Here is a 12020-nt window from a genome sequence, read left to right as displayed (position 1 = left end):
CAACTGCTTGCTTTCGGTTGTAATTCAGTCTCCAGGACTCCCGTCTGTCTTCCCTCCCATCTTCCATCTTCCCTCCCTTCCCGCTTGGTGTTGGACGAGCTCCTCTTCCCTAACTTCCTGGAGGCGCAGGCTCGTGCTGGTCCCTCTGGATGTCTGTCCCTGTGCAGCCAACCCCTCCCATGGGAGGGCCATTCCAGGAGGACGTGCGGCCCGGGTTCTCCCCTCGACTCCAGCTACCCGGGTGGGGCTGCTCGCCACCGTCCTGGGGCCACCAACTGCTCTCCCTGCCCCGCCCTGCTTCGGTTTAGGCGATTTCTCTTGCCCCGATTTCGAGTCCATTCATTGTTCTCTTTTCTGCAACATCTGTCAAATTCACCAAGTGAAAACGCTCATTACAGATTGTATTTTTCTGTTCTGAGATTCCCAGTTTTTTAAAATTTCCATTTCTTGGAGAACATCATGCTGAGTGAAATCAGACTCAGAAAATCGAGGGTCAAATGTCTTTCCTCATGTGGAAGCTTGAGCAAAGTGAGGAAGGGGAATCGCAGGTCATAAGACGGTGGAGGAGGGGACGGGAGGGGAGGGGACGCAGAATGGATCTACCAAGTCGCTTAGGTGCCTGTGAAACCACGCCCTAGGGAATCCCGCCTTGTGTGGAAAGCGCCCCTGGAGGAGGGATAGCGGTGGTGGGGGGGCGGGGAGGGAGCAGGCCTGACTCCATGCTCCCGGGTGGTGGTGGGATGAGCCCAGCCACCGCGATTCCACTTCTACATGGCGATCATTTTCTCATTTTCCCTTAAATTCTTGAATATTGATAATGGCTAAAGTCCTAGTCCACTCTTTCCATGTTGTCATTTCTGGGCTGTTTTTACTGACTGTTCTCTGGGTTATGTTTTCCTGCTTTATTGCGTGGTACCAAGTGTCCCATTGTACACTGGGCATCTTTGGTCTATGTCACCGAGTGTCTGGATCTTAACAGCTTTGTCTCAGCAGGCAGTGATTTGCGACAGCGTGGTTCTTTTGAAGTTGGTGCCCGCGTACAGTGTCCCTGGTGGTAGGAGCTGACGGGCGCTCCTCCTGAACCGTGGTTCCTCTGGGCCTCTTCTGAACGCCCCTGTGTTGGCGGGGGTTCTCTGCTGGCTGGACCTCGACTGCTGCTTGGCTTCTGGATGTGGTCAGCTCTCCTCTCCCTGGTAATTGTTCTTTCCAAGGTGGTTCTTTCTCCCCCCGGGGTTCTTGGCCCAGAAGCACAGTCTTAACCTTGACATTGACAGCTGAATGTTCAGTGAAGTACTCAAAGGGACACCAGTGAAGATTTCTAGAACTTTCTCTCCCCAGCGCTCTTCTCTCCAGAACCTCTCCCTACAGATTCTAACGAGCTCAGTTGCTCGAGGCTCCGGTTGCTGTCTGCTCAGTCCCCTGCTCGGACCACTCGCCCCCCCCTTCACTGGTCCAGATGATGCTCCAGGCCCACCGCGGGCTTCTCTGGGCCCCTGCTCTCAGGAACACAGACCTGCAAGGTGGGCCGTCCACAGTCTGAGCTCAGTTACTCCGTTACCTGGCCCAGTCTGGGCTGTTTACTGGAGGAGGATTATGCAGGTGCCTGTTCTTCCCGAGGTCTGGGAATGGAGGTGACAGCCGTGTTCCCACTTCTTCCCAAACCGATGAGGATAAAGTGCTTGGTGGTGAGAGAAGCTGACGGATGAGTTATTTGCTCGCCTCCACTTGAGGAACCCCAGTGAGTTCGTTTCAAACTGGGCAGTGGGCCGATATTTTTCCAGCTCTTCCTTCCCGTCCCGACACAGGGACAGTGGAAAATTGTCTGGGTGGTGACCCAGGTCTTCGCGAAGCTCTTCCCTGAACCCTCCGCCTTAGAGCCCCGTCTATAAGTAGCCCTGAGAGCTCGGCATGGCACCCTTGTCCACAGGCAGCGAGTTCTGGAGAGACTCCCACGCCGACGGCAGGCCGCAGCACAGAGGCTAGCCTCCCCCACAGGTGGGGTGGTCTTGCTGCAGTGAGCTCCTCCCGCACGGCTGTGGCTGGGGCCCCTTGGCTATTCCTTGTGGAGTTGAGAGTCCCCCAGGCTGCCAGTGAGACACTCGTCTCTCTTCTGCATAATGGCGTGATTTCCAGCCTCCATTGCAGAGGATTTAGTGATGTGCGTCTCGCCCCTTTGTGAGGACACACGGACCTCAGAGCATCACACACCTGGCGGTGACCCAGGAGGATTAACAAGTACTGGGGCCTTTGTGTCCCCAGCGAGGCAGCAGGCATTGGGGAATCTGGAGGGGTCGAGTGGGTGGGCAGTGAACAATTGACCCTGTTCTCGAGGAGTTTAAATTTATTTAGGGCTGGATAGAAGCTGGACCTTCCTGTGAAGGTCAGTGTCCCCCAAAACCTCAGGTCTAGCCTTTAGGGGCTGCAGCTGATGTCACTTGAGATGGCCCGTAGCTACACGCTAAATGGGTGGGGTAGGAGACTCGACCCCGCACAGCTCAGAACCGCACTTACTTCTACTCACATTATACATCTTACCTGATGGCGAGGAGTCTGGGGAATGTGGCTTCTACCCTGGGTGGTCACATGTCTCATTGGACACTGGATGCGCTGTCATGGAAGGTGGGTAGAATAGATCCTGGTGACTGGAGGAAACTGTATTGGTCAGTTTTGTGCTACTACAACAAAACACTTGGGGCAGCTAACTTTAAGAAAAGAGGTTTATTTATCTCACTTTCAGAGGCTGAAAGTCCAAATGGCAAGACATGGGCTCTGGCCCTGGCACGGACCCCATGGCAGATGAGAGAGACAGAGGGAGAGAGAGAGGGAGAAATAGCACATAGGGCAGTAGGCCCTTGGGTGACCAGGGCTGAGAACCCTTGGGCCTCCTGAGAGGAGTGTTGTGGAAGGAGCACGCCCAGTCGCGCCTGTGCTCTGTTCCTGCGATGTTTGCGCTTGCTGGCTACTGTAATTGCTGTCCAACGTGAGGTGACACGGTGGAGAACTGAGCTGGTAGTGCAGGTACCATGCCCTTGAACCTACCAAACTGGGGCAAGTAGACCTTCTATCCTTATGAAGTTAGCTGCCTCTGGTGTTTCGTTGTGGTAACACAAAGCTGACCAACACCAAAAGCAGATAAAATTGTTGGGCGCGACGGTAAGCTTCCTTGATGCTTGCCCTGTGGCTGGGTCCAATATTCATATATCTGTCCGTCCAGCCACTGTGCACTGAGCACCAACCAAGGGGTGGGAATCCAGGAGGGCGAAGCAAAGCCTCTGCCTTGCACAAGTGTGTGTTCTGGTGAGCAGAGGGGGATGGGAGCCAGTCACGCGTGGAAACCAGGAGCTGTTGTGCGGGAGCAGGGAGGGGTGCAGCAAGGTGTGCTCGTCCGCAGGAGGCTTGCTACTGTAGACAGGAGCTTTGGGACAGGGCACTCTAGCAGACTCCAGGGAGGTACAGAGGGTGGGTTTCCCGGCCTCAGTGCTGTGGACCTGTTAAACAGTCAGGTCTTGTGTGGGCACTGTCCTCGGCAGTGGAGCCCGTGTAGAGCATCCCTGGCCTCCACACACTTGTGGCGGCCCAGGTGTGATGATCGGAGCCCTCACTGGATAGTCCCAAATGTTCCTAAGGGACAAAGTTGCTCTCCTGTTGAGACCCACTCTTTCAGGGCAGTGGCCAAGGTCCTGTGGCAGGAGGGGCAAGGGAGCCCTTGGCGACAGAGCAGAGTGAGGGCGGGGAGGGTGAGGGGAGGCGCAGAGGTGGGGCCTCTGGGATCCAGGCCGCTGCAAGTCGCTGCACACACAGACACACCATGGCCAGGCTGGCTGGGCTGGGTTGACTGGAAAGGGGCCAGGAATGTTCTGGGCAGGGAATTGTTCTGTGAGGCTGTCACGCTGGGCGCGTGTGCACGCGTGTGGCGTGCATCTGTTACACTAACACGTGCGCTTACACCACTTGAACACAGGCACACGGGTGCACGTTATCTGGGACATCGTGGGGAAAATGGCCTGGGGCTTAGGATGGAACCAGCAGGAGGGCTGTGGGGCCTCCAGGCAAGCAGAGGCGTGGGTCTGGCCAGCGTCGTCTCCCTGGGTTTACGGTGGCCGAGGGCAGCAGTCTGTGCTCTGGCGATGCCCTGCTTCCTGGAGGGCTCTGGCCTGCCCCTTGCCACCTGGTGTGTCCAGTAGTGCTTGGCCTCCCCTGCACCTCTGCGTCCCCTCCTGGACTGTGGGCCTCTAACCTGGTGTAGCCTTGTCTTAACCAACTACCTCTGCAAATGACCTATTTCCAAGTGAAGCCACATTCTGAAGTTCCAGGTAGACCTGAATCTTGGGGGAACAGAGGAACCCTTCAGGCAGGTTTTGGAGGCTGAGCAGAGGGGACTTGGCACGTTGGCTGCGGTGGGAAGTGGGGACAGAGGAAGGGAAGTCGTGTGAACACTGGGCGGAGCTCTGGTGCGCAGGGGCACCGAGGGCCGCTCTTTGGCCACCTCTGTGGGCATCTGTAAATCCCTGATGGAGTCGGCAGGGTACAGACAGTGCCGCAGCAGCAGGTAAGACCCTCTAGGGAGAGTGGAGATGGGAGGCCCCGCGCTGGCCTTGAGCTTCGACCTTGGGAGGTCTTGAGTGGGGGCAGGTGGAAGCCCACACGCGGGTTAACGGAGCCAGGTAGGGCGAGAGCAGTGCCCGCGGAGAAGCGATGCGCACGCCTTTGCGCTGCAGAGGGGCATCAAAGTCCTCCCTGTGCGCCTGACCCTCTGCTCCAGCTCGCCTCATTCACTCGGGGGACGGGAAACGCTGGCTTCTCGAGGAAAGAAGCCCTCAGGATGCTTGGGGAGAAGATTCCCAGCCTCCGGTCAGTCTGGATTTTGTTCCTCTTTCTGGACGGCAGAGCTTCCCACAAAGGAAGCTTTCGAGGCAGCCTCCGCAGAGGCCCAGGATGTGGGGGTGCTCGAAAAGGCTGCTGTTCCCGGGAGCCCTGGCCTGGGGGGTCCACAGGATGCCCCTGAGCACAGCACCGGGCCTCCAGCCAAGGACGCTTTCACGGTGGGTGTGTTGTCTCGTGGTTGGAAGCCTGGCCTGGGTCAGGGCTTGCAGCCCCCTGAGCAGGGGACCCCTACATCACCCGGCTCAGGGAGCTCCTGCGCGGTGGGCGGCCTGGCTGCAGCAGCGACCCCACAGCCAGCCCTGGCCTCGGCCCTTACCAGCCTGGGGCCTGCGGGAAAGGGGGGAGTGCCCGCCAGCCAGGGGAGGGGGGCCGCAGGGCGTCCACGGTGCTCCAGCAGGGGAGGGACAGCGCCAGCTCGGCCCCTCCCGAGCTCCACAGTGGCCGCCACCAAGGAAGTCCAAAAAGGGGTGGCGCCAAGGGGTTTGCGTCCCTGACGCGGAGGAAGGACTTGGACCACGAGGGCGTGGGAGGCTTCCCTGGGGAGGAGGCAGGGGGCAGAGGGGGCAGGCGCGCCCGAGCCGGCAGGGCCCTGGAGCGCTGGGCGCAGGAAGGAGGCGCAGGGGCGCGGGGAGAAGGCCCCTCCTGCACTAGAGAAGCAGCCTCCTGGAGCCCCAGACCGGAAGAGCACGAGGCCTGGGCGCTGGGACTCGGCTTCCCTGCCTGGAAACCTGCTGCCCCCGCCTGCTGCCCCCGCCTGCTGCCCCCGCCTGCGGTGCTGGGCGTGGTCCCCCACCAGGAGGGGCGTTTCCTGCCCCCACCTGGTTCGAGGAGTCCGCGACTCATGCTCCAGTGCAAGGCCCCCAAGGAGCGGGGGTGGGGACGGTCGCCTGTAGGACGGGAAGCACCCAGACCAGACCTGCGGCCCCACTGACCGCTGCAGGGGTGGGCTCTGGTGCTGCTGTTGCTGGTCACGGCAATGGGGCCCTGGGGACGCCCGGCCTCCTCCAGCTGCCTGAGGCCCGGCTAACGTTCTGGGTGACGGCCGGCCACTGGGGAATCTGGTGATCGGTGCCAGGCACTGGGCAGCTGCACCTGATGCTGAGAACCTCCTGATCCCACAAGGAAAAGGACAGTGATAGAAAGTGAGAGGAGGGAACCAGCACAGGCAGATTGGGCAGGGGGACAGGTGACGTCCAGTCTGGACGCTCAGTGCCAAGGTGAGCGGAGCAAATCCTCGAGGCCTTCCTGGGAGAGGCACCTCTGGCTGAGCTCTCATTGCTCAGGCCCACCCCACGGGGAGGGAGTGGGGACCCTGGGGAGGCCGCGGCCAGGCTGGGACACTGCAGGCGCCACCCCTCCAGCAGGCCAGGCTCCTGGTGAAGTCTGCGCTGCTGTGTGGCCTTGGGCACATTCCTCCAACTCTCTGGGCCTCCTCCTAGGGTCACTCATTTCTTATCATTGTTGATTGGAGCCCAGATGTCCCTTTCGTAGGGAGAAGGGAGGGTAGATGGGGAGGCCCTGTAGCCAGCATCGGGATGACTCTGGTCCTCGTCTCTCCGTCCGTGCCCGTGCCGTGAGAGCTGGTCCACACCACACACGAGTGGGGGCTAGGTCTCCGGGGGACCGGTGGTGCAGCCTTTGGCACCCGGGACAACGTCGCCAAGCGCCTGCTCCGTGGCACAGTGCTCAACGTGGACAACGCCAACCCAGGGCCCTGCCCACTGGGCCTGCGTCCTGGAGGGGGATGGAGGGTTGTCCTCCGAGCTGAGGCTGTCTGGAGGTGTGGCCGCCAGGACCAGGGAAGCGGTGCAGGGCACCGCTGGGTGTCGGGAACAGGGGTGGCCCAGTGCAGCAGGGCGGGGTGGCTGACGCTCCTGAGGACTCCAGCCTGGCGGACCTGGGCTCTGCCCCATGCTGTGGGCACCGTCCCCTCTGGGGAGGGTCCCACCAAAGCGCTCATGCCAGGTGGTGATGGGACTGTCCTGTTGGAAACCCCTTCTGACCTCCATGGGGAGTCGCCCAGGAGCGGGGACCTTGGCTGGGTTGTGACCCCTGTTAGAGGTCACGTGGTGCTGTGACGAGATGGGATCTACTGGCCCCTGGAATGGGGGGAGGCGGCGGCCTGGTCACAGCTGAGCCGTTTCGCAGGCAGATCCAGCGGCTCGGGGTGGGGGAGGAGAGAGCAGAGCCAGGGGTTCCCGGCAGGTGGCGCAGGGGGGAGGGTCCAGGGGAGCAGCCCGAGGCCTGGGGTGCCCAGCAAGCTGCGAGGTGGGCTGCTGGTCAGGCAGCTGGACGTGAGACCGAGGCTGGCAGGTCACGGGGCTGCGCCATCAATCTGGCAGCCAGCGTCGCCAGGCTCTCGAGCGCAGCGGCCGGTGTGACACGCACACGCTGGCGGATGAGCCCACGAGGCGGAGTCCGCTCTGAGGGCGGTGGCTGCCTGCGGGGCCCTGGGCCCGTGGGTTACGTGGAACCGTCTTCACCTCCACCACATGGGGAGCCCTGGATGGCGTGGCTCACGTGACGTTTGTGGCAGCCCGGGTGGAGACGGCAGAGTGGTCACCCGGAGGGCTGTGGGACAGGAGCAGAGGTCTGAGTCTGCGGCCTGAGGTGGACGAGAGCAGGTCCATCGGGGGCAGCTGAGGAGGTGGCAGCCCGCAGAGCGCTGCCCCTGCAGTGGGCTTGGGGACTTTTCCTCTGCGCCGTGCGGCCTGGGGGTGTGGTGAGCGCTGGGGTCCGTCCAGGCACGTGGAGGAGCAGCGCAGGGGCCCAGGATGCTGGGAGCCTGGTGGCCGTGGCCGAGGACCCAGGGCTGGGGTGTGGGGTGGCCCCGTGGGGGTGCTGGCCGAGCTGCTGGGTGAGGGGAAACCTGGAGCCAGGGTCCCAGGAGGGGGCAGGGCGGGAGGCAGCTGCCACCAGCCACGGTGCAGGTGGACGGCAGGAGGGGCTGTCCACCAGCGTCCTGGGAGAGGGCCTCCTGCCAAGGGCTCTAGGACAGACCTACCTGTGATGATGGGCGACCTCATCGTCCCCAGCTCCCCGCCCACCGTGGGGGCTGTTTCCAGCACATGGCCTCTGGGCCACGTTCTGCTAGGGCTCATGCCTCTCAGGAGGGAAGGTCTGAGGTAGGGAGACGGAGGGGAGAGGGACGGGAGCCCCTCCCCAGGGCAGCAGGGACTCTGTCCCCGGGAGGCCACCATGCCGCCATGCCTGCCAGTGGCTGGGCAGCCGAGTCCCTGGGAGGGAGTCTGTTCAATTCCAGGCTGGGAATTCAAGGATGGGTGGGGACAGTGACCCAGGCAGTGGCAGGACTGACCCGGCCCCAGGTTCTCATCCAACTTGGGCTTCCTGGTTCAGACACTAGGACAAGCACCCACCATGAGTTCTGGAAAGTTCCTGAAGTAGGGAGCTACAGGGCCTGGCCCGGCACTCGGCCACGCACCCTCTGGACTCGGTCTTTGCCCCACGCTCCAGCCTTCTGGGGCTCAGGCTGACCATAAGGCGCCCTCGTGGGCCCCTGGTGAGGCCCCTCTGTCCCCTGGGCAGGTCCTAGCCGAGCGCCTCGCCCTGACTGACTGGTGTGCGCTTGGGGGGGGGGGGGCAGGGCCTTCCTTGCTCACCCTCCTGGGCTGACGAAATGCCTCTTCGCCCAACAGGACGTCCAGGCCCAGTGCCCTGGCTGTCAACCACCCCCACCCTCGGGGACATCAGCCCCTGGCTGGTAGTGGCTGGAGGCCAGGGACTCCACTACGCAGGCCACAGCGCAGGGCCGTTCCCAGGAGCCCAGCAGGGCCGGCGTGCGGAGGTTGAGGCCCGGGCCTGCTGTACCGGGGTGCCACCGCCCTGCTGCTCCTTCTCCAGTTGCTCTTTATTCTTGGGATTAACCTGCTGCCATCTGAAATTATCTGGTTGGTTGACTTAAAAGAAAAAAATATCTTTTCCCTCTGCCCACCAGGAACCTCCGCCTAAGACGCGGGTCCCTTCTGGTTCTGTTCCCTGCTCAGTGCCTGGTATGCAGTAAGTGCCTAGTACTTACTGTGTGAGTGAATGGACAGGAGCGGTCACGAGGAGCGTCTGAAACTTTGATCCTGCAGCTCCTGTTCTTCGAATCCACCCAGGGACACGGTAGCTCTGGGATTTTGTTGCATTTAACTTGAGCGCAGTGGCCAAGAGGCGATCGGGCCGCCGCCCAGGCTGCCCTATGGCGTGGCGAGGGCGCTCGGACGCTTCCTCGGTGCAGATGGAAGGTCCACGTCAACCTGGGGGCTGGCAAAGGCGGAGAGAAGACTCGGACCCACTGCGAGCGCCCGACTTACAAAACGTCGCCGCTTTTATTTGTCACCATAAAGAGGTTTATCAACCAGTCTGTGACAAAATCACCACAGCTTATTCCAAAAGAAAGTTTTAATACAAGAGATTTTAGAAAATTAAACATTTTTGTTTAAAAATTCTATCGTGTAAACCATAACGTAAGAGGGTAGTTGGGACCCTGCGCGCTGAGGCCCCTCTCCGCCCTTGCCGGTAACCGCCCTGTCACTGGAACCTCTGTCCAGGCCTGAAGCCTCACCTGGGGGCCGGGGTCTGCGTTCCAGACTCCCCGTCTGTCGGGCGAGGCCCACCTGCGAAGCCCAGGCTTTCCAGGTGACGGATGACGGAAGGCCCGTCGGTTCCTCCGTCCCCACACCTGGAACCTGCACTCTCCAGGCCCCTCGCTCGAGCACTCAGCAGTGCTGGGGGCAAATGGCGGGAGAACCCAGAGGTGGGGCGTGGCCTCCGTGGGCAGGAGCAGAGCTGAGCAGCCGGGGTGGGTGGCCTGTGCGGTCAGCTAGTGGCTTCCAAGCAGGTGGGAACAGGCCTGGAGGGAGGCAGAGCCCTGGCTTCCAGATACCAGTGACCCCAGCGACACCCGCCTCTCCCAGGGAGTCCTCCATGGCCTGGGCGCCCACTTCGAGAGAACTCGGGTCTCTAACAGACTTCAGGTGTGGGGAGGCCGCTGAACTTGGCTGTGATGATCGAGGGGCGAGAGGGCTCTTGCAGACTTGGAGCTACCACGATGGAGAGGAGGCAGTGGTAAAGCGAGACTCGCCAGGTGAGCCCGTGCTCTCCAGCCCCGGGGACAAACCACGGGTCTGGTCTGCCTGGGGCCAGGAGTCGGAGCGCTGCACCCTTGTTCCTAGTGACCCAGTAGCCGAGGTGCCATCTCAAACAGAACCAAGAGACTGTTACAGAACGTTAAAATGAACTTTTTGGCACAGAAACGTTAGATAAAATATACAGTGCTACCATTGTGCAAGATTAGCACAGAGGTTGATCCGAACAGCAAATATGTAGCATTAGGCTGATGATGCAATGCACAATATTTTGGAAAAATGTTCACTACAAAAGACCTTGTTCGTAAGTAGACGCCTGCCTTTTGGAACTGGCCGGGGTGCCTGCTCATGGTGTCCAGGCCAGGGAGAAGGGCAGGCGTTGTCCAGAGAAACGCTGGGCTGTCAACACGGTTATTGCCTTTGGGGTTGAGACTCGGGGATGAGGCGCTGCTCCGGATGCCTCCAGGCCGGGCTGCCATGTGGGCAGGGGCTGCTGGTCCTTCTTGGGCAGGCAGGGCCGCTGGTCGCACACCAAGGCCTGAGGGTGCTGCTGGAAGCCGTGGAGGGTGGAGGCTGGGCAGCCTCCGAGGCCAACGGTGCTGGGGGTGGGGCATTTATGGGGACCCCCAGAGAACAGGGCCTGGCTGCCACATGACAGGCCAGCTGGTGTCACAGGCTGCAGATAGGTGGAGCTGGAACATGGCCTGTGCTGCCGTGGCCCAGTCCCTGGTGAGCAAACTGTCCCATGCAGAACACAGGGACAGCAGTGTCCACGAGCATGCCAGGGCCACAGCCCAGGATTCAGCCACAAGGAGCCGGCAGTCCGTGGAGGCGCTGCCGGCAGGACCCACCAGGAGGTGGTGTCGTCCTTCCCGTCTCCCAGCCCAGCCCGGGCCCCTGTGGCTGGCACCAGGTAGGCCTGTTACCACCTGGACAGGTACGAACAGATCCTGCCTGCCTTTTGTAAAGGCACCCCAACCTGCCACTGCTGTAAGAGCTCGGGGGGGGGGGGGGTCACATGTGCAGGGGGCACCTGTGAGGTAACGAGGGGATGATCTGCAGCCATGCCAGGGTTTCCAAGACCACAGCGGGGGAAGGGAGCAGACTGCAAACAGCCAATCCCCACATGGCTACGGGAGCATCCTTTTACCATCCACACTGAGAGCTGGACGTGCTTTCCATTAATAATTAAAAAGCAAGGAGAAGGTTGGTTGTAGCTCTGGGGGCAAGTTTTTCTTTTTTTGAACTTCACGTGCAGAATGTTGGAAGTTCCTGGTGTTGGGGCTGGAGAGAGTGAACCCAGTCGCACTTGGCACCTAAGTGCTGTGGATCAGGGTTCTGGGATGTGGGAGGTAGGAGGCTCCACCCTATGGAGCACAGCAGGACAAAGAGACCACTCAGTGTAGACACCCTGCTCAGGGGTGATGGTGGGTGGTCCTGTGGCCAACGGAGGAGCCCCACTTCAGAATGCCCCTGTGGTGCCACCCCAACTCCAGAGGCCTGACAGGATGGCCTGAGCTTCAGACGGCCTCTGCCCGGCCCAGGCGGGCTCTGTGTTCAGAGGCACAAGGGCAGTGGCTGGTCTGCTCAGTGAGGCCTGTGTACCATGTGTGCCGGCTATCCTGGACAATGAGGGCAGGGACCATGCTGTCTTCTAGCACCCTCAGACCTTCTGGACCCCTGTAAGCTGAAGGTAGGGTCCCCTGCCTGCCACCAAGCAGCAGGCACGTTCTACCCCACCTGACCCCAGGTGCCCTGTGAAGGGCCTTGGACTGCCTCTGCTGCTCTGCTGGGCGTGTTGCTGGCTTTGGCTTCTCCAGTGCCCTGAGGAAGTGACCCTCTAGCCACGAGGGACCTCGCTACGTGAATCTTCCAGGCGACTCTGCCCAGTTTTCATTGGAAATGCTCTGTGGGCACACAGTGGCTCGAGATCTCAGCCAATGAATGAAGAAGGTTCTAGCATGAACCCACGGCCATCTTGCACGATCCCCTCCCACTCATGGACATGTACGTGTGCCGTGATGTCCCCGTGCCCACGGGGTAAAG

This window comes from Sciurus vulgaris (genome assembly GCF_902686455.1).
Source record: "Sciurus vulgaris genome assembly, chromosome: 18".
In the NCBI taxonomy this organism is placed as follows: Eukaryota; Metazoa; Chordata; class Mammalia; order Rodentia; family Sciuridae; genus Sciurus; species Sciurus vulgaris.
The sequence above is the reverse complement of the archived record's forward strand: the minus strand, read 5'-3'. Positions refer to the sequence as shown.